The sequence below is a fragment of the Pleuronectes platessa genome, chromosome 22 (genome assembly GCF_947347685.1).
Source record: "Pleuronectes platessa chromosome 22, fPlePla1.1, whole genome shotgun sequence".
Lineage (NCBI taxonomy): Eukaryota > Metazoa > Chordata > Actinopteri > Pleuronectiformes > Pleuronectidae > Pleuronectes > Pleuronectes platessa.
Window position 1 is genome coordinate 12,379,501 of NC_070647.1, and position 27,667 is coordinate 12,407,167.

Here is a 27,667-nt window from a genome sequence, read left to right on the forward strand (position 1 = left end):
GCTCCTTGAACGCCACCTGGCCGCTACAGTTCAACCTGCTAAGGAACATAACCATGGGATGTTATTGGCTGAGCTGCCGCGCAGAAAACCCATGGGCTTACAAGAGGACGGTCTCCTCCTCTGCTACCATCACTTATTATTACATATTTCCCTCCTGCTGTTTACATCTCTTCTTTCTTTCAGCTCCATCTCCCTCCGCTACTCCATCCTTCCCCTGTTCTCCCCCTCCCTGCATTCTTCTTTTCCTCCCGTTCTCCTAAAAGGATTCATGTCAGGATGAGAGAGACGCTGATTGGATTCACTGAGGTGGGGGTACGTGGGCCTTTTGTTTTTGCCCGTACCGCACACGCAACACACACACATGCAGAAAACCACATACAACACACAAGTGGCTCCACACACAGATAAAACAGGACAAATAGGAGAAAGTCTCAGCAATCCCCCAGAGAGAGAGGTGGAGGAAGAAACAGAGATTTCCTGCTGTTTGCTCCACAGTGATGCCAATAAGCGAACAGGAACGAACAGGAGACGAAGACAAAGGAAGAAAACACAGATATGAAGAGGAACTAAAAAGGAAAAGGCTCAGACAAAAACATTCACATGCTCCACTAACCATAAAGATTGATAAGGTTGTGCAAACTGGATTACGGTTTATGGCGTGTAGTCTGTTTTACTACATGTGTAACCATGCGGACAGACAAGAAAAAAGTCTTAAAACTGGAGATTACATGTTTTTGGTTTATCCAATTCTTTGATTCAGTAGTAAATATTAATCTAATTAATGGCAGCACATCTTGTTTAACTGATATTCGTCCAATTAGGAATGAATGAAGGGATTAAAAGGTTGGTAAACTACAACCTTCGGTCAGTGATCATGATAAGAGATCATATCATCAATGTGTGCTGCAATTTCCCGACGTCATAAGAAGTCCAAAGTGGGAACAACGATTTCACAAATCTAATATGAAGCCATGTCCACTTGAGACCCGCTGCCACAGGGAGCATGTTCATAAGTACTGAGGAAAATAATATTTTTCTTCTCAACTTGTTTTATTTGAATCCTTTGTGGGTGTAAAAATGTATCAACATACATAGTAATCAGAAACGTATTTAATGATGAATTCTAAGCCCAAGATTAGGAAAAACACATAACATAGAAATAGACATCTTCCTCCAAGCTACCATCTAATCTAATTCTATAATGTCAGCTTTTACGCAGATGACACTCTACTTTATGCCACTGAATTGTCCAGTTCACTTAATTAATTGACTACAGAGCCCCATCATCACAGAAAAATGAGCCCATTTTCTGTTTTATATCAAAAAGCAAATATACTAATGATTGTTTTCTGTGTCATCAAACACAGATTGTGGAAAAAGTTTTATCATCAGACTGTCAAAGCTTCCAAACTACCTCAAAAGCTTTCTTCCCTCCAGCAAATCAACAGTAACTAAAGCCCTAATTTTAGACATGTGCACTAACTGGATTCAGGCACTATGCATCTTTTAGATTGAACAACAAGCAATTATCTCGTTGGTTTAATGCCCTTGAGATTTCTAAACTTCATTATCTGACGGTTTCTTTGTCTGTTTGTATTAATTCTTTCTGTCAGATTATTGTTGGGTGCCTGACTTTATATTTGTTGTTTCTTGGATGCCACAAGGTGTCTGTTGAAAACAAGTTCTCGATTTCAGTAACACTGACACTGTAACAAAATGAAATACGTGTCATCAGCTTGTTCTCACTGTAAAATCTGTAGAATCACTGCTTTGGAAATATCATTTCTCATGAGCTGTGGTGTCAATCAAGTGGTTGAACTGTGAGGCAAACAAAAGAGGAAGAGAATCAAGTCAGAGCAAAACAAGGAAAGAAGAGTGGGTAGAAACAAGATCGTTAATGATGAGCTGCACACGCACCGATCGGAGGTTGAAGGTAGATGAGGAAATATCACTGGAAAGCTATGTGGGGCAGCAACACACACACACACCTACACACACACACACACACACACACACACACACACACACACACACACACACACACACACACAGGTCTCTCAACCTTGGGTCGACCACCCATGCAGGAAACACACATGCACACACTCACTCCTGTCTCGCCATGATGATGTTATTCATATTTAAAGAGTTGGTCTTCTAAGTGAACACAGCATGGAAGAGAATATCTCAATGTGCACACACACACATGCACAAACACACTCACACACACACACACACCCACACACCCACGCACAAAGACAGGCAGACAGCTTGCTCCTGTCAACACTACAGCTTACTCCAGCCGTTTTCAGACATGAACTCTGGAGAATGTGCAGAGAAGTGGGTCTGGACCTTGTGTGTCTGTCTCTTGCGTGTTAGAAACATCACGAACGGACACACACGCTCCTGCTGTTTTCAGACATTTGCGTTTGAACTTGCTCTGGCCTCTGTGGAGAATGTCAGGAGTTCAGTGCATTTCTGGAAGCAGCTTTAAAGATGCTGGTTTTACACAGAAAATTGCCAAAACAAACCCCTCTGCAAAGTCTTTTTTTTTCAATTTCCAATTGTCAGACAATGACTTGAACCTTTTTCTATTCAAGATCTGTGCAACTGGAATTAAAGAACATCTATCGGGAAAGATTTAGATTTAAAGATTGTGGCAAACTGCAGAATGATACGTTTGTCTGATGGTGGTGAAAAAGTCACTTAAGACATCTGGATCCTTGGAGTGTCGACAGAGAAGGAGCGAAAGTGAAGGGGGGAGGAGGGAGGGAATAAATTAGAGGATTGTTTCGCAGCGCCTCAGGTCTTGGATCCCCCACCCTCCCAACTTCTCCACCTCCTCTCTCTTCCTTTCTTTTTTCCCTCCTCCTCGCCAGAGGAAAAGTCCTCCATTCCCTGCATTCCTCTCACATTCCAGCTCTGGGTTTACCTTCTCTACCTCTCCCTCTGCATCAACATCATCTCCTCCTCCTCTCTCGCCCATGGCTATCCGTCTGTCTGTCTCCACCTCTTTCCCTCCCTCTCTCTCTTTTCTCCCTCAAAATCGCCCCTCCTCCTCCTCCTCCTCTTGCCCTCTCCCTCCTCCCTCGCTCTTTCCCAGCATGCTCCAGTAGGCCAGCGGCAGCAGGGGGCTCGCCTGAACCCCCCACCCCCAGCAGGGGCCCTCCAGCTCAGCCTGGCTGGCTAGCAGGCTCCCTGGCATACCTCCAGCACAGACACACACACACACACACACACACACACACACACACACACACACACACACACACACACACCCACACAACTCTGCTTGCTGTCCTTGCCTGCCTTCTCTCTAGCAGCCTCCCTCAGGTCTTTAAACACTCTTTTTTCTTTCTTCAATTTTTTTCTTTAATCATTTAGGTTAAATTTTGGTGACGTCTGATGTGGACGTCGTTCTTCACCAAATTGTGCTCAAATATGACAAATCGTCAACTTCATATATTGTTTTATCATACTATTGCAACAGTCACTGAGTTAATGTTGTTTTTTTCCTTTAGTTTATGACTGAAGTTATCTTATATCTGTACATACGCGATTGATGTTACACAAAATGTCGCAGTTATAGTTATGTGAACCAACTGTAGTAAGTTATATGCGTAAATAAGATTATGTATGAGGGGGAGAGAGGGAGAGAGAGAGAGAGAGAGAGAGAGAGAGAGGCCCTCAGTAATTTGGTATTTCCTTTTGAGACAGGGGAGGAAGGACCAGTGCGCGCTCTCTCTCTCGCTCTCTCTCTCTCTCTCTCTCTCTCTCTCTCTCTCTCTCTCTCTCTCTCTCTCACACACACACGCACACACACATAAATACACAACTCCATTAATGACCCTTACATCCGGCCTTACAGAGGCCTAAGAATAAAGAGGGGAAAAAGAAAAGAAGGAAAATAAAAGAAAGAAAGTAAGAAAGAAGGATAGATAGGTTGATAGATCGATAAATCAATAGATAGATAGAAAGACCGATCGATAGATAGATAGATAGATAGATAGATAGACAAATAGAGTTAAGAAGTGTTAAGAGTGAGTTAAGCTATAAGTTAAGACAGGTATGCACTACAGGCCAAGGGTGAGAGTCCACACACACACATACACACACAAGCACACACAAGGGTATGGGAGTTCAACTGGAGGTTAGACCCTGAGGCTCCATGGCTCAACAGAGACGGAGAGAGAGAATTCATAAGCAGCTGATTCAGCCACTGACGACTGTGATTACTGCAGATGCAGAGGAAAAGAAGGAAAGAGGGAGTTTTCAGCAACATTGTTCTTTTCAAGGGGAACGGGAACAAATTGAAAAGACAGAGATGAGACGTTTGTACGAAAGAAAGAAAGAAAGAAGGTACTGAGTGGGTGTTAATGTCTCTTTTACAACTCCAACAGCAGCTGAAGATGTAACTGTGTCTCCACACTGTCCCACACACTAACACACAGGGCCCTGACCTCGCTGATGGCAGCTGTTGACATTAGTTACACACACACGTATACTCACACACGCACGCGCACACAAACACACACACACACGGGATAAACAGGATTAAATGGACAACACAGAAGTCTCGATAAATCCTATCCAAGACCTGAAAAACCCTTTTCCCTATTGATTGATGATCGATTCATTCATTCAAAGGAAGTAAGAGATTTTAAACACAAGGACACATTCTGACTACGTGACAAACTTTTACAACATATTTCTTTGCTCTGTGTTCAACCTTTGCTCAGCTCATTATCTGTTAAACTGAAGCAACGTGGTCTTCTGACTCAACAGCTCGCTGTGACCAGTTAGTCATTAAACTCTGCCTCCACACAGATCTAGTTCTCAGTACTCAGATGAGTGCTTAGATGAGTTAGACATTAACACGGTGTCTCTGTCTCAAGTTTTCTATGTTTTTTCATCACAACTCTACTACACAAGATTTCACCATATCTGAAAGAAACTAATCCTACAGTTATAGACAATGAAGAAAATAATCAAATTCTAGCGCATCTGAGAAGACAGATTCGTGACGGTTATGCTCTACTGACTGAGCCGACCGGGCTACTGTAACATAACGTATATCACATGAAAACAGAAAACAGCTCATATATCATAACAAATATTTTTCGTGTCAGAAGACAGAACAGATCATTCATAATTCTACAGAAGAAAAAAAAACAGACAGATGAAGAAAACATGATATATAAGTGAATGATGAATGATGCAAAATATAATGTGACCTTTCTTTTAAAACTCATGTTGTGCTTTTGGGGGTTTTCCCCCCCTTTGCTTTCTTTGCCTTGATGTGAATGTCAAAGTTGAGTCCATGTCAAAAAGAATTCTTCTCTCCAACATAAAACTGCATGTGAAGAGACTGCAAAACCTGTTTGTGTTTGATCAGTGGGCGTTAGACCTTTGGAATTCACATACTACAGTACTACTTCCTGTCAGAGCAGATTTCAGATGCGGTAAAACTCCCAGCGATGTCGTCATCTGTAAATCATTTGCAAACCCATTATTAAAAATAGCTACGCCCAACGTGGGGCTCGAACCCACGACCCTGAGATTAAGAGTCTCATGCTCTACCGACTGAGCTAGCCGGGCACATTGTGTGCTATTAGTAGGAGTGAGAAAACGTGGTCAGCACCACGGAGAGCACCGACAAAACAAGGACATGAGATAAGGATCATCTCAACGGTGAGTGGAGGAAGAAATGATTAGAGCCCATAACATTACCTCAACAGTCATTGAATGAGAGAACATCTTGTTTTGGATTTTAACTACACTATAAAATACATGTTTCTTTGTGTTTCTCAGGCTGAGAAACAGAGGTCGGACTGACATCAAGTTTCTCAGTAAACCACATGAGTCTCAGCCGCTGCTGCTATAGAGAACTGGTGGCCTCTTTATTCAAATGTTATTAATATAGGACCTATCACATGTCCAAATCCCACAAGATTCAACACTGCTCTTCTTTTGTGCCGTTAACAATACATGTGGCAAGTGTGAAGCTGATAAGATAAACAGTTATGGAGATAAACTTTACTCAGACAGAGATTTCTGGAATTAGCAGATAGTTGCTTACGTTTTAGCTTTTATTTAAGAGATGCATTCCTGGTCCTGTTAGCTATAAGGTTCACTCAAGCCTAACGGATTATACACATGTAAACCCAACTACATTCTACAGCTCATGAATGAGGCCTGCAACAAAACATCTGTCAGGAGTGGGATTTGAACCCACGCCTCTATTCAGAGACCAGAATTCCCTTTGCTCAGGAAGGAGTGAACCTTGAGTCTGGCGCCTTAGACCGCTCGGCCACCCTGACAACTTGAAGCCACTCAAGGCCAGCGTCAGTCTGTAGGATGCTCACTTCAAATCACTCATGTTCAGAGGTGATTACTGTAAAGACTTTTTAATTGCCAGCATTGGAAATACATCTTTCTATCTCCCTAATGGAAGAATGAATGGACAGACGACAATGAATGAGTGGACAGATGGACGGACATCAAGCTGAAGGAGGGATGGATGGACGATGGAGGGGTGGGGGGGATGTTTGACGTCTTTGATCCTCCCAGCAGAAATAATCAACAAAGCCCTGGAGCAGGCCAGCTAGACCCAGTGTGTGTGTGTGTGTGTGTGTGTGTGTGTGTGTGTGTGTGTGTGTGTGTGTGTGTGTGTGTGTGTGTGTGTGTGTGTGTGTGTGTGTGTGTGTATGTATGTGTGTGTCTGTTTTCTGGCTACATGCCAGGACCAGCTCCCCAGGAGAGAGATCAAAGACTGTGCTCCCTCTCTCTCCCTCTCCCTCTGTCTTCATCTACCTCTCTCACTCATATTTCTCACACTCCCTCCTCCTCCTCCTCCTCCTCCTCTGTTCTCCACCATCTCTCTCTGCCTCTCTCTCTCTCTCTCTCTCTCTTGAAAACACTCGTTATTGCTTTTCATGATTTCTTTGACGTTCCCTTTCTTTTTTACCTGAGGGCATAGAACTGGACGAGAACCGTTTCCTATGCAAAACAGAAATGAAAAGACAGGACGGAGGGATGAAAAGAGCGAAGGAATGAAAATAAGTGGGGGGAAATAGAAAATGCAGGGTTGCACTGGTGTTTTAGAAACTAACAGGAACACACACACACACATACAAAACCTGCCAGAACAAATGGTCCCATGACAACCTGGCAACTACGAGAGCTTTGATGCACAGGTCAAGAGAGAGAGAGAGAGAGAGAGAGAGGGTGTGTGTGTGTGTGTGTGTGTGTGTGTGTGTTTCAGACTGTTATTTACCTTTAAGTCGGACAAATCTCATGACAACAACAACCTGAATGTCAGACACACGGTTCAGATTGAATTAGCCCTTTGGCAAAATAATCTGCTGTTTTAAATTAAAAGCTCGTCTCTGAAAACACAAAAATGTTGGACACAGCCGCTCTTATCTTTGACATTTCAAAAATAAAGCATTCCACTAAATTGACAAATCAAATCTGAGGTTATATCATTGGTTCATTGTCTGGTCAAGCAATTATGTCTAAACTGAGACAACGGTATGTGTCTCTTCATGTGATAATATGTTCACAATAGACCCTGCTGACTTTTGGACCCCACTGTGTGTATACGTTCTCAAGTTGTTGTTTTTCAGAAGTCATTCTGTGCTGCTGAAGTTCAGCCTCATCTCACTTATTATGATTATAAGCTGATTGTCCTTTTTCTAAAATTTTCCTATTTTCATAGAGGAGATGATGTTTCTTTGGATGCTGCCCGACACGGTGCTGTTCATCATAACAGGAACAAGGACTAAACTCTACCTCTTTTTCTCTTTTTCCTCCATCTATACTTTCACACCATTACCTGACTGGTCATATTTCCTCTTCCTCTTTCTGCCTTTCTTAGCACAATGCAAATAAGAAACTTGATCCCTCTCCCACCTTTCCCGACCAGTCCCTCTCTGACCCTCCCTCCTTCTTTTCTTCTCCCCTCTCTTTCTGCCTCTTTAGCTCTGTCACTCCGCTCTCTCCTCCCCTGCCTCCCCTTCCCTCTCATCATCCTCATCTCTCCCTCTTTCTCGCCCCAGCATCTCTCTTTTTCCTCCCCTCTCTGTCGTGTTTTTGTCCCTCACCCTTTCTCCCTCTCTCTCTCTCTCCAGCAGTAGTCATTCTACTTATAGCCTCGCCATAAATCAACCTGTCATTCTCCGTCATGCTCGCTGGATCTCGCTGGGGCTTGTGGTGCGTGCACACAGACACGCACGCACACACACACACACACACACACAAACACACACACACACACACGGGGTAGCACACATATACAAGCTCAAACACAAGCACAGACACACAAATACGGAGAAGAATCAAGACTCGGAGACATCAAACACACTCAAACACAAACACACACACACACCGAATCGTAAAAAACATTTTTTTTAAATTCTTGAATAAAACCTAAGGACAAGTAGAATCGATTGAGAGGGAAGATCAACGTAGATTTAAGAAAAGATAACAGAGACATCTCCACCTGTTCCCATACCACAAACACACACACAGACACACACACAGACACACACACACACACACACACACACACACACACACACACACACACACACACGCACACAAACAAGCACACTTCATTAGGACCAGGCTTTGGTCCCCATGAGGTCCTCTGGTCCTGACAAGCTCAATGATGCTGGAGAAGGTCCTCTATGTACAGCAGCTACATTATTATTCAAGGCATCTCAGACCACTTGGGTAAGATCACAGAGACAGTGAGGTCTTGGTATAAAATCACTAACTTACTAACTTTAACCAAATGCTTCAGTAGCTTATTCCCAAAACGTTACGTCTGGAATCGGATCATCCAGCTCCAACCTCCTCTCAGTGACGTGTGTGAAGGATAATGATGTCACACTATTGGAGAAAAGCTTAGAATGATTTCAATAATTCAATCGTACAGCTCCACTGATTCTATTCCTTCAGATTGTATTAGAAACTAAATGATCAGCATATAAATGTATGTGAAGGAGACTAGAGTGTCTCCTTCTTCCCCTCCATCTCTTATTTTCAAGACTCTGCTCTTCTCTCGTTCCTCTCGTCGTTTTGTCAGAGATAAACATCTCCTCTTCTCCTCCTCTCCTCTCTCTCTCCTCTTACACCCCTTCCTTATTCTAACTCTCCATGACCAACGCAAGAACCCCATAAAGACCCTTAGGAGACTGAGGATTTCATGGGGCTTTGTGTTTGTTTACGCGTCTGTGTGTGTGTGTGTGTGCGTGTGTGTGTGCGTGTGTGGCTGCGTGCGTGTAGCCGCGCGCATGTATGTGTGTGTGTAGACAACAGCACATGTGGCATGCAAGGGCACGTAATCCTGTGGCCTCCAGATACCGTTATTGACACACACACGGCACTCTATGACCTGCACTGCCCTTGCACACAAACACATACATACACACACACACACACACACACACACACACACACACACTCACACAATGACACGTCCTAGTATAACCCACAGTGCCCTCAGCATTGTACAGACAGTGAAACAGATACTTTCTGGATGAAACGTCTCTTGATTGTTGTTCTTTGTGTCTTTTACAAACTGGTCAAATTCGATATTTATCTCATTGTTAAAATCATACAAACTTAATGTTTGTGTAGTCACAGATGAATGAAGGAGAATGTAACACTGACCTACTGTTTATTCAGCCTTCACATATTTCTATTATTGTTTATGTTTTGTAAAATCTAAAAAAGTGATCCAGTTCCTCCTCCTAGTAACTAAATTCACCAACAAGAGCAAATAAGTGAAGATGAATATTAATGGAGTCCAGTAAATAGACCGATGTTGCAGCTGATCTGAGTCCTGTTTGAATTACATTTGCTAAAACTTTCAGTGGTCAGCGGTTTCAAGAATTGAGGTTGTTCTTCTTTCCAGTCAAACTGTATGTCTGTGGACGTGTTTTAAGATTTATGAGCTGGTTGGTTTGTGCCACAGACAGAGAAGTCAGAAAGTGTTGAGAGACGAACTGTCCCTCTGTTGGTTTGGTTCTTCTTTGATGGGGTTTGTTGTCTCGGAGAAAAACATGGAATATAGGCAGCATTCAAATGAAGAACAGAAGAAAACAATAACAGGCACGGATATAGATTGCCAAGGTCACATTTCACTGTGTATCGTATACAAGACCTCCTCTTTCTCTCTGCGCTCCACTGCTCTCCTCCTCTTCCTCCTCTGCATTCCTCTCTCCTCCTCCTCCCTCCCTTCTCTCACACTGACACACACACACACACACACACACACACACACACGGTCTCTCCAGAGATGTGTCCGTTGCTCTGACCTCTCTCTCTCCTGGGAGAGCTGGCTGTCTGCTCTGCTCTCTCTTTTTCTCTCCTGGCCTCACACTTTCTCCTTCTCTCCCCCTCTGTGTCTTTCTTCGTCTTCCTCTTCCCTCCGTATCTCCCCATCTATTGATCTATCTCTCTAATCGTCTTTTGTCTCCTACCTCTCTCATCCTCTCCTTGGTTTCATGTCTCCCTTGCTCTCGCATCCTCTTATCTCTTCATCCTCTCTCCACTCAATCCCTCACCTCCTCTCATCTTCCCTCCCTTCGCTGTCTTTTTAGCCGTTCCCCTTCCCCCCCTCTTTTCCACCCACACCCCATCTCCTGCTTTTCTCTCCGTCCCTCTTTTAATATTTCTCTCTCTCTTTGGGCTTTCATGGTGCTGGTGAGACTGCAGGGCTCAGTCTGAGGCTTCTTGCCCAGTCCATGCTGCCTCTCTCCAGGCACGGCGCCCACAGAGGGTGGGCAAGGCTGAAGGAGAGCTGGAGGGGTCTGTCTGTGTGTGTGTGTGTGTGTGTGTGTGTGTGTGTTTGTCTGTATCCAGTGATGAGGAAAGGAGGATAGAGACAGAAGAAACAATGGAGAAGAATAGATTTCTGTTGAGTCACACTTTGCTGGCTGGAGCGTTACTGTGGCTACAACAGCACTAGTGTGTGTGTGTCTGTGAGTGTGTGTATCTGTGAGTGTGTGTGTGTGTGTGTGTGTGTGTGTGTGTGTATGTGAGAGTGAGTGAAGGTTGTTATTCTAGCTCAGGAAACTACAGTATGTATAAATACAATAGAATTTATAGCAACACATCTCTTATATCTGCTTTATATGAGCTTTCACTATTTCTCATGGTTAAGATAAGGGCTGATTAATCAATCATCTACTTTCTTAATCAAAGTGAGGAGTGACCATCAGCCTGCGCCACAGACAGAGATCATGCACTGGATGTTTTAAAATGGCCAAATATACATGGACTGACAGGTATAACAGAATTGGGGCGAAATGGTCCTTTAGAGCAACACATACTCAGACAATCAGAAAGCTTTAAAGCTGGCAATGTTATCATATAAACCTTAAGTATTATCGTTATCTAGCTGCAGATCCCTCACTGCAGCAGGGAAACCAAGCATGCACAATAACAGAAAGTTCACATGGTAAAATTCATTCTGCAAAACTTCAGTAGAGGTTTAAAACCTGCCTGATGATCTGACTGCTCACGGTTCTGCTGGACTGGTTTTAATTATCAATGACGTGATTTTTTTTTACCTCAATATAATTTTGATACATGATGCTCTGGCCGACCTGAGGCAAAAAGTAAAAATACACAACCAGAATTATCCTAAAAAATTATTCCTGGGGAGAGCATAACAGATAACATCATCAGTGTGTGTGGGGGGTGTGTGCTTGTGTGTGTGTGTGTGTGTGTGTGTGTGTGTGTGTGTGTGTGTGTGTGTGTGTGTGTGTGTGTGTGTGTGTGTGACAGCATCAGCACACCTGTACCCAGCTGCACGCAGAGAACAACAATTCCCCTGCTGGTCACTAATGGTACAGGCCTGCTGGAGAGGAATCAAATGGCCTGGAACCAACCAGGCATGATGGGAGAGGGGAGGGAGGAGAGGGGCAGTGGTCAGATGGAGGGAGTGAGGGAAGAAGGGGAGGGAAAGGGAGAGGAAGGAGGTGTGGGGGGAGGAATGATGGCCGTGCATTCTGAAATTAATTTGGTGAAAGACGCCAAAACAAAAAAAGAGTCTTCACAGGACAAAGAAAGAGGGAGTGAGGGGGGGGGGGGAGTTCACACCAGTGTTTAAAATGTCGCCTGTAGCTGTCATCTCTTTATTTATCTCCTCACTCTCTTTTCTCAACCACTCCTTCTCTCTGTTTCACTCCAGCTCCATACCTCCCTCTCCCTCTCTAACCTCTCACCCCTGTCCTCTCGCTCTCTCTCTCTCTCATGTCCAGTCTGTCAAGTGGAGAGTTCCAGTGAGGTAGCGCCATCTATCTGTGTCCACTGTTACTGCAGTTAAAAACTTCAGTCCCTTTGAAGCATAGAAAATACAACTTTTGGAAACTAACATAAGAAAGCTTGGAAAATATGAATGAATTTTAATGTTTGTGTTTTCTATGCACACGATAATCTTACACGCAAAGATATGAAGTTATGAGGTTAAATAATGTCTGATGACAGCAGCGTCTTGTTAACTTATGCGCAAAGGTTACATGGTTTGTTAGGACAAAAAAACTAATTAACCCAGAAATAAAGTGAGGAGATGAATCCAAATTATTAATAATGACTTTAAATTACTTAAAATATACACTAAATTCAACATCTTAATCCCAAACTTTATGATTTTTTGAATGGAATATGTAAATTTTGAGCTTCGAGGTTTATTGTTGACCTCACAAATAGTTGGAAATTAATTCTAACTCATGCTCCAATAAAATTCGAAGTTTTATCAAGATAATACAGGAATTACAAATAACTACATTTTTTCTTAAATTTAATTAAACACAAATCTCAATACTGTCTTTAAATGTAACCCCCTCATCAAAACAAGAATCCCTCGGTTGCACTTATGAAATCTGTAATGACTGTTTATGAGGCTGCTTCATATTTTCCGTGTGAGCATCAGTGTGATGTCTCCAGGTGCTGCATGCAAACACAACGTGCTGGGGAGTCAGATCCCTGCACATTTATTGAGCGTAATAACGCAATTCTGATCTGGTTTCAGGCGGCGTGCACGTCTGACAGACGACGCAGCAGCGCAGCAGTGGCAGATGTGAAATATCTGCTGCTACTGCTGCATGTGTTAAAATATGCAGGATAAGATGCAGGATGAGATTAAAAAGATACGACAGCAGAGGTGTTTTCAACTCCTCTGCATCCAAACATTAACAGAGAGTAAACGCTTTGAGAGAGTGTTTTCAGGGGGATGGGAGAGTATAGTTGATTCACTAGTCAGATTTTAAATCCCTAACTCAGATTAAGATTTTTCGTCCCTCATTAATCCAAACAAAGGGATTTAGCAGCTTCAAGAAAAAAAATTATGCTGAGTAGACGGTTTCCAAATGCTCTTTGTTGCCAGGGTGGAAAAAAATGTATTTGTTAAAGACAGAGAAGTAGAATATCCAGTAACAACAGCAGCAACCTGCTGTCCAGAGGAAAATGTCAATATTAGATCTGCAAACACGGGATTCTGTCCAGTGCAAACAATACTTTCATTATACACACACAGAGAAAACACAGCTGGGCTCTTTCTTTCCTTGCAATACAATATGAACATTGTGTCATTAAAGTCAGTTAGTTCAGTGTGGTAAAACGTGTTTTGGGAAATTCTGCAGCCTGAAAAATTGACTCCACTGAACAGGCAGTAACTTCATGAGGGTTACCATGGCAATTAGGCTGCACGTTTTTTCCATGTTGATTTAGAATTGAATATTAATATCCATCCCAATGCCAATATTTGACTGTAACTATATACATTTGCTTTGCTTTGATAAATGCAGTTCTCATCATTTTTCTCAGTTCAGTTGGAGGTTTACCGGGTACACCCAGACCCAGGGGTAGACCCAGAACCTGCTGAGGGACTACATATCCCATCTGCCCTGGGAACGCCTCAGAATCCACCAGGAAGAGGTGGACAGCGTGGGAGAGGGACGTCTGGGAAACGCTACTTGGGCGGGAACCACTGTGACCTGAGCCCAGATTAACTGAAGACTGTGGACGAATGGACGGATGTTGGGTTTGTCAACAGTGTAGCTAGGGAACAGTGGCACCGGTCTTTTTCCAACAGTAGTTAAATATTCAATCCAAATTAAAAAATACAAGCCCTGATTAACTCTTTTATGTTATGATACTTGCTTATTGTCTATTTGTGAAATTAGAAAGACGGTTTCTTCATGTTAGGATTGTGCATTGGTCCACAACTTAACTGCACTGGATCCCAAACTATGAAAAGTATCTCAGCGTCATCAAACCACAAATGAAGTGGACAGACACAGATTGAAATAGTCTCCTTGTTATCTGGCGAAGAATCCGTGTCCTCTCCTAACGCAATGCAGTGCTCCGCTCCCCTCGGTCCAGGCTGCAGGCGACGGCAGCTACACTCAGTGCACTTCCTCATCAATCATTTCAGCCAATCAGTGATGGATTGGCTTTAAAAAAGTAAAATGTGTGTGTGGGTGTTTGTGCGTAAATCAATGTTGTCTGCTACCTCTGTGATTTTGTTTTTTTACCAGACAACAGACTAATGCTTTGTCGATCCTTCATCTACAAATAAATACTGCAGTGGAGATGTGGGATAGAGAGAAGGTGAGAGAGAGAATGGGGAAAGAAAGAGAACTAAAGGAGAAGAAAGACACACAGACAGGGTTGGTGATAGAAGGATGGAAAATAAAAATTCTAGTGCAAGAGCGAGAGAGGAGAGAAGATAGTGGGAATAAATTTGATTTAATCCTCTCTTCTGTAGCTTTCTCTCGTGTGTGTGTGTGTGTGTGTGTGTGTGTGTGTGTGTGTGTGTGTGTGCGTGTGCATTGACAGAGGAGCTGGTTTTGCTTCAGGTTGGATATTGGCTACAGAAAAAACCCACTCAGTAATTATCTAGAAAGAGCACCTGCATGGGCACTGGGAATCTCATTATGTTATAACCACCAGCACCTCGTCCAACACACACAAATACACACACACACAGACACACAAGGCAGAGGAAAAATTAGAAGGTAAAAATGGTTGAGGAAATAAGAGAAACAACAAACTTAAATGAACATTGACATTTTTTCACACGACTTGATTTCTAAAACTCTCTGTCCAATCAGACGGCAGCGCTGCTCGTACATATAAAGTTATATTGAACTCAGTTTTCATGATGAGTTTCCTTCTGCTCGTTCTTCCCTTCATCTGTTTTACCTTTGATCTGTTGTAGTAGCAGACAATGGCCAGTAAGAGGCAGCGTTTCCTCTCATCTGACTGACTAAATGTTCCCTGTCACTCATGTTTTTTTTGTATTTCCTTCACTGTTTCTTTTCTCTGCATCTGGATTCATGCGTTCGGCCCCCCCTCTCCACACACACACACACACACACACACACACACACACACACACACACACACACACACACACACACACACACACACACACACACACACACACTCACTCAAACCATCTGCAGGGTTAGCATGTTCATAACAGAAGCAAAAGCAGGTGTGTGTGTGTGTGTGCGCGTGTAGAGGACCACCCTGCTGATTTGAGCTGCCTCACTCATTGGTGCGTATCGTCTCTGACAGTGACAGAGTGAAATGATTTCCAGTGAGTGACCACAGCAGGAGGGTGCAGGACTCAGACAGTGCCCCACCCGAGTCCTCTCAGCCTCGGTCGATCAACACTAACACCCTGATGATTTACAGGATACAGTTCAAACTTAACTACAGTTGCTACTACACAACATGTGTGTTATCAAACTACCGATACAAAAGAAGTCAGTTTCTATGTAGAATGCCACAGACCATGTTCAGACTTGGCATCAACATCCGTCCACAGTGATCCAATCACAAGTGTTCAGTGCTAAGTGCAGGTGTAAACGCACAGATACATGTCATTAATGCTTACGGAGGTTTGATGTCTCGTACCACATCTGGAGGTGGTCAAACGGTATACACAATTATATGCATAAAGAGCGTAGAGGGTATATTTATCACAAGTGGTCACAGGAGACACATTGAGGATGTCTTCTAACGCAAGACATTCTTCAAGCATAGAGATGCAACAAAAGTGAGCAATGCATCAGCCGGGCCAGCACGACACTGTCTGGGTCGTCCAGGTTAGCGAGTGTTTTAAGAAGTAAGGAAATCAATTGGTGGAGTCTTTGAACTGCACAAGTGTTAATAGCTTAGGTTGACTTCTGAAGGGCCCTCACACACCAATCAACCATCAACAAGAGTCCACAGACTTGTTCCAGCACTGTGTTGTTTCTGAGATCACGACTCAAAACTACAAACTTACATGAACAGGCTTCACCTGAGGACAAATTCTAAAGAGTCTTTGCATCAATAACACCTCAACAGACCACGGCCTGCAGGGGTACAGTTCAGAGACCTGATATGATGACATATCAGCAGAAACATAGCCCGGCTAGCTCAGTCGGTAGAGCATGAGACTCTTAATCTCAGGGTCGTGGGTTCGAGCCCCACGTTGGGCGAATATATATTTTCTGTGTAATAGATGTGGTATTACAGACGATATAAAGATGATGTGAACACATAATAGTAGTCCTAGTAGCAGTGCACTGTTATAAATGTGTAATAACATGCGTTTGGGACCCAGTTGCTCAGACCATGTTTGAGGGTGGATACCTGTCTTAGTGATTTTATGTATCTTAATAATAAAAACAACATATTAACTCCTACATACCTTTTAGAACAATGAGCTTGAGAGAAGTAGTAAAATCAACAATAGAATGAATACAATGTCATTTAAAATAAAATAAAGCAAATAGGCCACATTGACTCAGCTGACGTCCTCTGACCTGCTGCACTTTCATAAAGGTCCAAAGGAATTTTTAACTTTTCAGTGTTTCCCATTCTCTGAATTGTTTGTAAGCATTGGCACGATATCGAAACCGACAATATAATAATTGAGCAGAATGGTAATATCATATTTTGAATAGGGCTGTGAAATGATTACAATTTTTAATCAAATTAATCACAGGTTTCTATGGATTAATCATGATTAATCACATTACCGATTTTTTCGGAATATTTTTGTGAAAACAAGATTTATGACATTTAACTTTTCTTTTGTGCTGCAACTCAGCAGTTCTTCAGCAGTTATCATTGCTTTTCCATATGGAACATTAATATAATCTTCATCCTAAACAGAATTCGGGCTCCTTAGCCATTGTGTGGTTGAATAAAACTTTTTTTTTAAAATTAAACAGAAATTATTTGAGCTTCTTAGCCATAGGATGGTTGACATTTTTTATATTTTTTGTCACACAACCATTAACCACACCATGATACAATCTAATGCCTCTAAAGGCCCTCTTAGCTACTCGGTCTTTAGCCAGTTGGTGAGGCAAACTAACTTGTTCAAATTCTCTGACAGTAAAGCTGACCGCTTCTTTTGCACAATGTGTCCGGCGAGTGAGTCTGGTTTGGCGCATTCCACTTGAACGCTCCTCGCCGACCAACACATGCTTCGCTTCGCGTTGCGGTGGTTAGGCGGGTATTGCTACGGTGAAACGATAACGTCTTCTGGCAGAGTGTGCATATCACCTTGGTTTTACTGAATGTTCGATCTTTGTTTTTTTGGAACACGATCTTCCCGTCCAGTAGGTCCTCAGGTTCATCAGAATTATCCATGTTGTTTGTTTGTTTGAATGGCAGCTGCCGTCTGACTGCATTAGAGCGGCGACTAGTGCAGAGGCGGCGGAATTGGAAGGTCCTTCTGCGCATGCGTTAAAAAAAAAAAAACGAATTAATCCTGTAATTTAATCATAACGCGTTAACGTTGGGCGAATATATATTTTCTGTGTAATAGATGTGGTATTACAGAAGATATAAAGATGATGAGAACACATAATAGTACTCCTAGTAGCAGTGCACAGTTATAAATGTGTAATAACATGTGTTTGGGACCCAGGTGCTCAGACAAAGTGTGAGGGTGGATACCTGTCTTCGTGATTTTATGTATCTTAATAATAAAGACATTACATTAACTCAAGAACACCTTTTAGAACAATGAGCTTGATAGAAGAAGGAAAGACAAGAATAGAATTAATACAATGTCATTTAAAATCAAATAAAGCAAATATGCCACATTGACTCAGCTGACGTCCTCTGATCTGCTGCACTTTCATAAGGGACAAAAGGATTTTTTAACTTTTCAGTGTTTCCCATTCCCTGAATTATTTGTATGCATCGTCACGATATCGACACCGACAATATAATAATTGAGCAGAATGGTAATAACATATTTTTAACTATACGAAAAAATTTCGTTCTATTTTGTATATCCTTGTAGCCCGGCTAGCTCAGTCGGTAGAGCATGAGACTCTTAATCTCAGGGTCGTGGGTTCGAGCCCCACGTTGGGCGTCAATGTTTTATACAGGAACATGTGGGTTAAACTGATCAAGACCACTAACTACAGAAAAAATCGGTTTGCAGTTTAAACTCTCACCTCATCTGAGCTCAATACATACATGTAAAAATTTAGAGTTAAAGGTTCAGTGTGCAGAATTTAGTGACATCTAGTGGTGAAGTTTCATATTGCAGCTGAATAACCCTCACCTCACCCTCCCCTTCCAAACATCAAGAGACCCTGTGGTAGCCTTTAGTTGTCATAAACTCTCAAAAGATGCTTAGTTTGTCCTGATTGGGACCCTAACCCCCTAACCCTTAAATATATCCAGGTTATATTGGAGGAAATAATGCAAAGTACAGTGTATTGAGCTGAAAGAGATGGACAAAGTAAAGAGAGAGACAGAAAGAGCGATTAAGAGTGATAGAAAGAGAGAAAGTCAGAGAGAGGGAGGGAGACGAAAACAGAGAATGGGCTTATTGTAGTGAACGTAAATAAGATTCTTGTCCCCATCTGTTTGGATCTGCAGCCTACACTGACTATGTGTGTGTGTGTGTGATGTGTGTGTGTGTGATTTGTGTGTGTGTCAAACTTCCAGCCCAGTGCAGGTGTGCTGTTGATAGTTTTATCAGTGCAGGATCGCGGCTGCTGAGACAAGCAGAGGGAGGAAGGGAGGAGAGGAAAGAGGAGGGTACGGGAGAGGTGAAAGAGAGAGGAGGAGGGAGGAGGAAAGGAGAGGAGAGGAGATGACGGCCATAACTACATTTCTGTTTACCCTGTTCCATTAATATTCCATAACACGTAAAGACTGAATACATGCTCCCTATAATATGCTACAACGTCATGGCTACATTCAGGCTGCTGCCTTTGTGCTGGTTTGGAAAAACACAGTAATGTTTCATGGTTTCAAACATGGGACTAAATACTGTGTGTGGTTTCTGGACCCAACGTCAGAACTGGTCACAACTTCTAAGACTCTAACAAAGATATTTTATCAAATTTAAAGAGCAACTGTAACATCCTTCCATTATCTGTACTGCTTATTCTACAGGGATCACGGGGTTCAGAGCTAATCACAGCTCCCATTAGGCGACATTGGGGTAGACATACAGAGATATACATTTAGAGACTGGGATTCGAACCAATAACCTTAGCAGATAGCTAAATGATTTGGCCCAGATTTGGCCGACCTATCACACAACCCACATCCAGCTCACATACTGCTGGGTTCTCACATCGGATTATTCCAAGGGGGAGAAACTCTCACTCTGACGTTTGCCTTCACAAATGAAACTGCTGCAGAGAAAGTGTAAAGAATTTAAATATACAAAATCAAATTAGAATCCTATGTTGTTATTATTGCTTTGGAACACTGGATTTCGTGTATCAGTGTTCAGTGAGAGCAGCTCCTCTGGTTCTGAAGCTGTTTGTCTTGTGGCCTCCTGGTCAGTGACTGTCCTCGTGTACCAGCCCGCTGGATTTATAAAACAAGCTCCGGCTCTATAAAGTGTCCAATAAACCACTTTTACTATTAGTGTGGGGCACTGTTAGCACACAGCTACTGACCGCCACCACTGACCATATGCACACACACACACACTCACCCACCGAACACACACACAGAGTTACTGGTCAGAAACATTTCGAAGACTGCTGGAGTCAGGACCTCTGCCAAACTCTAACCCCATGTCACCCCACCCTGCCGCCCGATGACATCACTGCATAGCCCTGAACCACCAGCCCAGAAAGGTCTGAACATACACACACACACACACACAAACTAACACACACACAAACACGAAAATCCAGACACCATAACAATTACCAGCGGGTCACATTTTGAGTGCACACATGCAGAAATGTACACACACACACACATATCACTTGACCATAATGACTACCGCATGACCACACTGCATCGTCAATACTAAAACACTGAAATACATACACACACTCCCACAAACACACAAACACACACACGCACACAGGTGTTTAAGCCCCAAAAGTTAAATTCAGAAAAATGAAGTCGATAAATCAAAGAAGAGAATGAAAAGGTTTTCTCTCTTTCACTCTTCTCTTTCTCGCCCCTTCACACACACAAACACACACACACCCACACACACGCACACATACACAAGTGGAGGGTACCCCTGTCATGCACTGCTCTGGGAGGAATTCCCAGGAATCAAGTCGACCAATCAGAGATGAGAGTTTAAAATACTGGCCCCTCCACTGGAGAAGCCGTCCACTTCACATGGACCACTGTGTTTGTGTGTGTGTGTGTGTGTGTGAATCCAAGTTAGTCATTAGTGTTCCCACTGGGCTAAAATACACACACATGTAACACATCGAGTTTCAAACCATCTCCTTCTCAGATACTTCACACACTTTTACAAACATTTCCCACGTTTCCCAGTTTTCTTGTTTTCAAACTGGTGACCACAACTTACAGAAAACAAACCAACTTAAATCAAAAATCTTTCCCTTATCCAAATTCATTGTATAACATATGGGACATGGACACACACACACAAACACACACATACACACACACACTCACAGACTCACTTATACAGACTTAACAATACACTTGTGAATGACCTTGAGGATTCATTGATGCTTGCAGACGACCCATCTACTCCAATATCTATATGAACACACACACACACACACACACACACACACACACACCTGCTCACTTAGTCTTCTTCCCTAATTGCTCTGTTCCGATGGAGAGGACACTCAAGCAACACTTCGTGTGTTTGGTTAAAGAAAGGTTTTTCTCAGCAGTTTGAGGGCACACACATAGACAGACACAGACACAGACACACACACACACACACACACACATACACACAGAGACACACACAGACACAGAAACAGATTCACACACACAGACAGACAAAGGTAACATTTTACAATGAGAGAATGTTCAGGATGTAGATTTGATGGCCATAGACATAAATAAATATTAGAAAAAACTTGCTAACATCTGGCTTTTCCTGCGATGGGAATAGATCCAATGACTCTGCAGTAGAAACAGGTTTTCATTGGTTCCGGCTCCGATTGACAGTGATACATGACACCCGGGGGAGCTCAACAATTTCTTCTAGACTCTATTTGCACCTTTTCAAGACACAACGTTTTAATGCATGAACGTTGCGCAAATATCTTGGGACTCTTTGTAAGAGATTTTTTTATATGTATCATGCAAAGTGAATGTTGAAGCTTAGAACATGTTGGTTTCTGATACATTTGTGTATTTGTGACTTTGAAGACAGACTTTTGTTGAAGACCTTCATGAGTTTTTCCGAATAGACTCTGCATTAAGACCCCAAAACTGTTAAATATCTCAACTCAAATGATAACGTTTCTACGAATCAAGGCTTAAATGAGAGACACACACAGCATCGATCCAAAAACAATGCAGCTGTAAGAGAAAGAAGACGGAGTGAGAGAAAAGAGAAGCTTTAAAGACAAGTAGAGAAAAATCATGTCATGAATGAAAGAGCGAGAGGGAGGGAGGAGAGGGGAGGAGAGAAAGAACAGAAGTAGAGCTGGTCGACAGGGGGGGAGGAGGAAGAGAGATTATCTCTCTCTAATGGCTAACCTGTTGACAGCAACACTTTTCACCACCTCTATCTACACATCTAACATTACTATCTACCCTCACACACACATTCACACACACACACACACACAGTCAGCTCCACGGCTCATGTGGATTGTAGACTCTATACCGGAGACGTCACCGACCGGAGACGACCGCTGCCGCCATCGCATCACATCACATCATCAAGATAAATCTGATCTGCTTCCACATGAGCTGACAGACGGAGAAACTCACTTTGGTCTGCTCTGAACAAAAGAAGATACGAGGATCCAAAGAGCAGGAAGATGAAGTCTTCAGTTGATTAAAATATCTTCGTAAAGAAACTAATGAAGGAAATGTTCTTTTAAAAATGTCCTGTGTTTTCTCCTATAACACACACACAGACACACACACCTCATATCTGTAGTATCATTATATTTTCCTGCTCAGTGTATTTCTACCTTGTATTTTATTGTATTTGATATACGAGGCTGCTGCTGTGACAATTTAATTTCCCCATGGAGATCAATACAGTATCTATCTATCTCTAAATTTATCTAATTGGCTTAATGAGTGTTTGTGGCTCCCTTGAGAAAGACATGTCAATCTTAAAAATGTCGAGTGACAGTTTATATCAACTGTCTAGTTTTGTCAAAAGAAACAGTTTTAAGGATGGGGGGGGGGGGGGGGGGGGGGGGGGGGGACATCGTTATTTCACAAAGACACAGGAGGAAAGAAAGTTGTGTTTCTCAGAACCAGACAACAGTGGGAGCAAAAGATATGTCAGAAGTGGGATTTGAACCCACGCCTCCATTCGGAGACCAGAAATCCCTTTGACCAGGAAGGAGTCAGTCCTTGAGTCTGGCGCCTTAGACCGCTCGGCCATCCTGACAGTGGAGTCACAGTCTTTAACAAGTTGATAGATAAGTGGGATTTGAACCAATGCCTCCATTTGAAACAAATCAGGCACATTTAGAGAACTGATATCTATACGTACGTGAATTGTGTTGGGCCTCGGCGGATGTGATCTTTAATTTATTATCATGTGTGTGAACATTTTCAACACAAGCTGCAACATGTCCAAGCTGAAGAATCGTTTAGGACTTCCATGCATTTTCCATGCAGGACAATCTAGTCACATGCACAGAAGGCTCACACGGGACAACACCAACACACCCGGAGCAGCTTTCTACTCAGAACATGACGGAGCTGTCCGTCCACTGTCCCTGTGCAGGACAATGTGTGTGTTTGTGTTTATATCAACTTGATGCCACAAAGTTTTAACTACAGCGCCTCAGGTCCAGATGAAGCCGGAGGCAGCTCCTCTGTACAGAGAGAAACATTTGTGCAACATTTCGACCAAAATAGTCCTGGTCTCCACCGCAGGGCGAGAGGGACACACACACACACACACACGCACACGCACACACGCACACACACACTCCCTAATTCAAAGCCAAAAGTCATGAAACGAGTCCATTCTGACAGCAGAGACATTGTGGAGACCAAAAAAAAAAGAAGGACAACGAGCTCAAATGGAACAAAGTCCAAAACCAAGTTCAGAAAGTTTCATCAAAACTCTCACCACACAGTAAACACTTCACACACACAAGATTTCACTGAAATAGAATACTAATACACATAAAAACATAGTAAGTCATATACTATGTAACATTTTTGCAACATTGTATAGACATGTGGAAAGTGTGGGTGCAGAGCGTGTGTGTAACATGTAATGACCTTCTCTGAGAACTTTTAGGTCAATAAACCATTATAAAATATGTTTTCTTACCTGGTCTGCTGTGCGTAAATCCAGTTGCTCCTCAGCTCTCCAAGGACAAGTCCTCCTCCCACCATCCACAGCTCTCAAGTCCGAAAAGTGTGACTCCCTGCCCGGCTGGGAAACTGCACACAGGTCGGTGTTTTCATTGAAAGGAGGGGGGAGAACCCTTCAGACAGACCCCACAGCAGCAGCAGCAGCAGCAGCCTGGAGCACAGAGCACACACAACTTCTTCCAAGTGTCCACTTTCTTCAAAACACGACTTTTACTGCGCAACTCGCACCAAAGATTCAGAAAAAGTCCACTTTAGGGAAATGAGCAGATGTGTGAACGCAGCATCCGGTGGTGCGTCGATCTGTCCGCGTCCACGAGAGTCCCCAAAACTGTCGCGCACACACGAAGAAGTGACGCCACACGATGAGTGTCGGTGCACACGCTCCGCTCCTCCTCGGTGTGCACGGCTCTGTGCGCCCCTGCGTCCTCACTCAGCAACAGGTGTCAGGGAGAAAAGTGAGATTTCTCCACATCACAAGTTTCCAAACTGTCCAGCTGATACGCACGGAGGAGGAACAAGAAGAGGAGGAAGGAGGGGGGGGGATGTGCGCAGTCCACAGCTCTTCAGGAGTTTTACGCGTACAAAAATAAACGAGAGCGAGAAGTTTGGAGAAGAAGAGAGAGAGTCAGGAGAGGAGTGAGACAAAGGAGAAGAGAAGTTGTGTTACTGTCTGGGGGACTGTCCTGCAGTGTGATGTGGAAAAGTGTCCGCCGGCCCACCGGTGCAGAGGGAGGAGAGAGGGAGGGAAGGAGGGAGGAGAAAGTTATTTTACACAGACACAGGAGGAAAGAAAGGTGTGTTCTTCAACTGCCCTGAAACAGCGGAGAATAAACCATGTGTCAGGAGTGGGATTCGAACCCACGTTCAGTGTTTAGTTCACAACTGTTGTTTTTCACATGATTTTATTCAGTTTAGAGTCTAAAGTAAACTTGAGTTGAAGAAAAAGAGACAGTCTGAGTTTAAAACATCTGTCAGAAGTGGGATTTGAACCCACGCCTCCATTCGGAGACCAGAAATCCCTTTTGACTAGGAAGGAGTCAATCCTTGAGTCTGGCGCCTTAGACCGCTCGGCCATCCTGACATAGAGGCGACTTGTAAGAGGAGCCAATATATTCCTTTATTTTGTAATAACTGTATTTTCTCCTGGACACTTTAAATACATACGCATTGGAAGATGATACACTCATGAAAATGTCGCCCTCGCAAAAAGATATTGATTGACGTCTTGTAGTTACTGACATAGTCTGGTAATCACAGAGTTAGACTGAGTTGGTCGTTTGGATCACGTGTTTTCAGGGTGTTACTCAGTCCTGTCTCCTATGAAGGACCATACATATGGAGGACCATACATGACATAAGTAAAAATAAATAAATAAATAAATGTATAAATAAATACAGAAATAAATAAATAAATGAATAAATAAAAAAGGAAATAAATAAATACAGAAATAAATAAATAAATATGTTAATACCAAAAGAAATGTCAAAATAAATGTCTTTACTATATTTGCACATTTATTTATTCCCTGATACATTTCCTTTTCATTTGCAGTGTCCTTATGCTAATGAGAAAGGCGGGCCTAACCGCAGTCTCATGCAGGATTGGTCACAAGAGTGTAATGATCCAGCCCTACGTCTGCCTCTCAATGCTGACTGGTGTCCAGTAGCTGTTTGCAGCGTTGAGCCAGTTCACACTTAAAATGAACTAGTTCAAGTTCAGAGGGTTAGTTAAGGTTATTTTTTATTGGGATGATTTAGCTGTCAGTAGTCCTGACTGTGAGCGTCACGTCTCGTGTTGTACTGAGCACAAGGAGCGAGCCGAGAGGAGAAGGAGGAAACAGAAACTCCAGCTCGTTACAAACCACCTGCGGCTTCTGCTCTGATCATGAAGCCGCTGATCTCTGATCAGATGTGACCAGAGAAACTCTGTGTTTCCACTGTTCTACAAAGTCACTGAGCGGCTGTTTCACGGTGAAAAGCTCAAGTCTCAGTCACTGCCCGTGTCTCTGAGCGAGTGTGTGACGGAGCGGGCTGTGTGTGTGTGTAGCTCAGTTGACCAATCCTGAGGTTAGGCCCGCCTTTCTCATTAGCATAAGGACACTGAAATGTGGAAATAAATAAATGTGGAAATAAATAAAAGTTGGAATAAAAGTGGAAATAAATAAATAAATGTGGAAATAAGTTTAACACATTGATTTATTTAATTCTGCATTTATTTCCACATTTATTTATTTATTTCCACATTTATTCCAACTTTTATTTTTCGATTTCAGTGTCCTTATGCTAATGAGAAAGGCGGGCCCAACCTCAGTCTCGAGCAGGATTGGTCAACTGAGCTACACACACACAGCCCCTGCGCTGCTCCACACACTCGCTCAGAGACACGGGCAGTGACTGAGACTTGAGCTCTTCACCGTGAAACAGCCAGTTAGTGACTCTGTGGAACAGTGGAAACACAGAGTTTCTCTGGTCACATCTGCTCAGAGATCAGCGGCTTCATGATCAGAGCAGAGGCTGCAGGTGGTTTGTACCGAGCTGGAGTTTCTGTTTCCTTCTCCTCTCGGCTCGCTCCTTGTGCTCAGTACAACACGTGACGCTCACAGTCAGGACTACTGACACCTAAATCATCCCAATAAAAAATAACCTTAAATAACCCTCTGAACTTGATATAGTTCATTTTAAGTGTGAACTGGCTCAACGCTGCAAACAGCTACTGGACACCAGTCAGCATTGAGAGGCAGACGTAGGGCTGGATCATTACACTCTTGTGACCAATCCTGCTCGAGACTGCGGTTAGGCCCGCCTTTCTCATTAGCATAAGGACACTGCAAATGAAAAGGAAATGTATCAGGGAATAAATAAATGTGCAAATATAGTTAAGACATTTATTTTGACATTTCTTTTGGTATTAACATATTTATTTATTTATTTCTGTATTAATTTATTTATTTCCTTTTTTATTTATTTATTTATTTATTTCTGTATTTATTTATACATTTATTTATTTATTTATTTTTACTTAAGTCATGTATGGTCCTCCATATACTATAGAGTCTCGATTCTAGAATCTATGCACTTGATTTATTTTATTTGTTTCATGGACACCTGGAAGTAAAACATCTGTCAGAAGTGGGATTTGAACCCACGCCTCCATTTGGAGACCAGAAGTCCCTTTGACCAGGAAGGAGTCAGTCCTTGAGTCTGGCGCCTTAGACCACTCGGCCATCCTGACATAGACATTACTAGAAGATGAGCCTTAAGTTGAATTTCTTTGTGTTACAAAGAAGGACTTAATTTCCTTTTTGGAAACATCAAATACATTTGCATGGAAGAAGTTACACTCATGAAAGTGTCGCCTACAGAAGAAGTCTTCCTTTGTTACTGACAGAGTTTGATAATCACAGTTAGATTGACTTGGTTGTATGGATCATGTGTTTTTTAGGATTCTACTAAATCCTGCATACAGTCTGTTAAAGTAATGTCAGAAGTGGGATTTGAACCCACGCCTCCATTCGGAGACCAGAAGTCCCTTTTGACGGAAGGAAGGAGTCAGTCCTTGAGTCTGGCGCCTTAGACCGCTCGGCCATCCTGACAACTGACCACTGTGATTCACCAGAGTCTTTTTCTAAGCATGAGAGAGACTTTCTCTAGACGGAGGAGGAGGAGGAGGAGGAGCTTGAGGAGGAGGAGGAGAAGAAGGAGGAGGAGGAGAAGAAGGAGGAGGAGGAGCTTGAGGAGGAGGAGAAGAAGGAGGAGAGGAAAACGGTGTTGGTGCATGTTTGGACAGTCAGTGGCTAACAGCTTATTTTAGAGGCTCTGCTCCTCTCACCTCGTTTTTATTTCCTCTCAGAAC

General features: G+C 42.8%; 8 non-coding genes across 8 annotated transcripts; 2 read left to right on the plus strand and 6 right to left on the minus strand.

Moving 5' to 3' along the window:
• Positions 1-5,522: 5,522 nt before the first annotated feature.
• Positions 5,523-5,595, minus strand: trnak-cuu (transfer RNA lysine (anticodon CUU)). Its single transcript has one exon. It is a non-coding gene; the product is annotated as a tRNA-Lys (tRNA).
• Positions 5,596-6,207: 612 nt separating this feature from the next.
• On the minus strand, positions 6,208-6,317 carry trnal-caa (transfer RNA leucine (anticodon CAA)). The gene is made up of 2 exons: positions 6,280-6,317; positions 6,208-6,253 (listed from the first exon to the last, which is right to left on the minus strand). It is a non-coding gene; the product is annotated as a tRNA-Leu (tRNA).
• A 10,115-nt stretch (positions 6,318-16,432) lies between these two features.
• Positions 16,433-16,505, plus strand: trnak-cuu (transfer RNA lysine (anticodon CUU)). Its single transcript has one exon. It is a non-coding gene; the product is annotated as a tRNA-Lys (tRNA).
• A 1,822-nt stretch (positions 16,506-18,327) lies between these two features.
• Positions 18,328-18,400, plus strand: trnak-cuu (transfer RNA lysine (anticodon CUU)). The gene has a single exon. It is a non-coding gene; the product is annotated as a tRNA-Lys (tRNA).
• A 4,359-nt stretch (positions 18,401-22,759) lies between these two features.
• On the minus strand, positions 22,760-22,870 carry trnal-caa (transfer RNA leucine (anticodon CAA)). The gene is made up of 2 exons: positions 22,833-22,870; positions 22,760-22,805 (listed from the first exon to the last, which is right to left on the minus strand). It is a non-coding gene; the product is annotated as a tRNA-Leu (tRNA).
• Positions 22,871-24,783: 1,913 nt separating this feature from the next.
• On the minus strand, positions 24,784-24,895 carry trnal-caa (transfer RNA leucine (anticodon CAA)). Its single transcript has 2 exons — positions 24,858-24,895; positions 24,784-24,829 (listed from the first exon to the last, which is right to left on the minus strand). It is a non-coding gene; the product is annotated as a tRNA-Leu (tRNA).
• Positions 24,896-26,935: 2,040 nt separating this feature from the next.
• trnal-caa (transfer RNA leucine (anticodon CAA)) lies at positions 26,936-27,046 on the minus strand. The gene is made up of 2 exons: positions 27,009-27,046; positions 26,936-26,981 (listed from the first exon to the last, which is right to left on the minus strand). It is a non-coding gene; the product is annotated as a tRNA-Leu (tRNA).
• Positions 27,047-27,293: 247 nt separating this feature from the next.
• trnal-caa (transfer RNA leucine (anticodon CAA)) lies at positions 27,294-27,407 on the minus strand. Its single transcript has 2 exons — positions 27,370-27,407; positions 27,294-27,339 (listed from the first exon to the last, which is right to left on the minus strand). It is a non-coding gene; the product is annotated as a tRNA-Leu (tRNA).
• Between the last annotated feature and the right edge of the window lie 260 nt (positions 27,408-27,667).